This window comes from Penaeus monodon, chromosome 32, assembly GCF_015228065.2.
Source record: "Penaeus monodon isolate SGIC_2016 chromosome 32, NSTDA_Pmon_1, whole genome shotgun sequence".
Classification (NCBI taxonomy): domain Eukaryota; kingdom Metazoa; phylum Arthropoda; class Malacostraca; order Decapoda; family Penaeidae; genus Penaeus; species Penaeus monodon.
In genome coordinates, this window is record NC_051417.1 from 34,772,884 (window position 1) to 34,773,539 (window position 656).

Below are 656 nucleotides of genomic sequence, written 5' to 3' on the forward strand. Positions count from 1 at the left end.
AATTGGAATTCTTCTGGAATAGCGCCTGGGAATGTTTGTTTTATTTGTTATGTTAGTTGTTGGAATTGTCCTCTGGCGCTAATGATAAATCAGTGGGTTCTTTTTTTTTTTTAGAATGATGCTTGAAATTCTATAATAGAAATTGAGACGACCTCAGTAGAATATTCAATAAAAAAATTTGATCTTGCAAAGACTTTTTTTTCGTGTGTTTTTTCCTTTTTCATTGGTGCTTGGAATTTGAACCATTCGTAATATTTGCGCCTGAAATACCAAGGTGCACAGAATACTAGTATTATATGTTAACTGGATAATATGGATAACAACAAACACCAATAACAATGTCAGAAATTATAAGACTTTTTCACCAAAAATAATATATATGTCACGTCAGTCACACAAATATCTTAATGCTTATACATTTAATTTTTTTTTTTTATTGAGACTGCCCTACAACTAACAAACTGAATATTCCTGACATTTGCATTTCTATTCCTGTAACTTCAGGATTTACTAGAGGGCTGTGAAAACAGGACGAGAATAAGAGGCCTGTTTAAACACTGTTCTTTTCATCTGTTTTATCTTTTATAGAAATTAACTTTTCACAGAGCAATAGACAAAAGGTCAAGGACGGAATTCTTTCAATTTGTCAACGACTG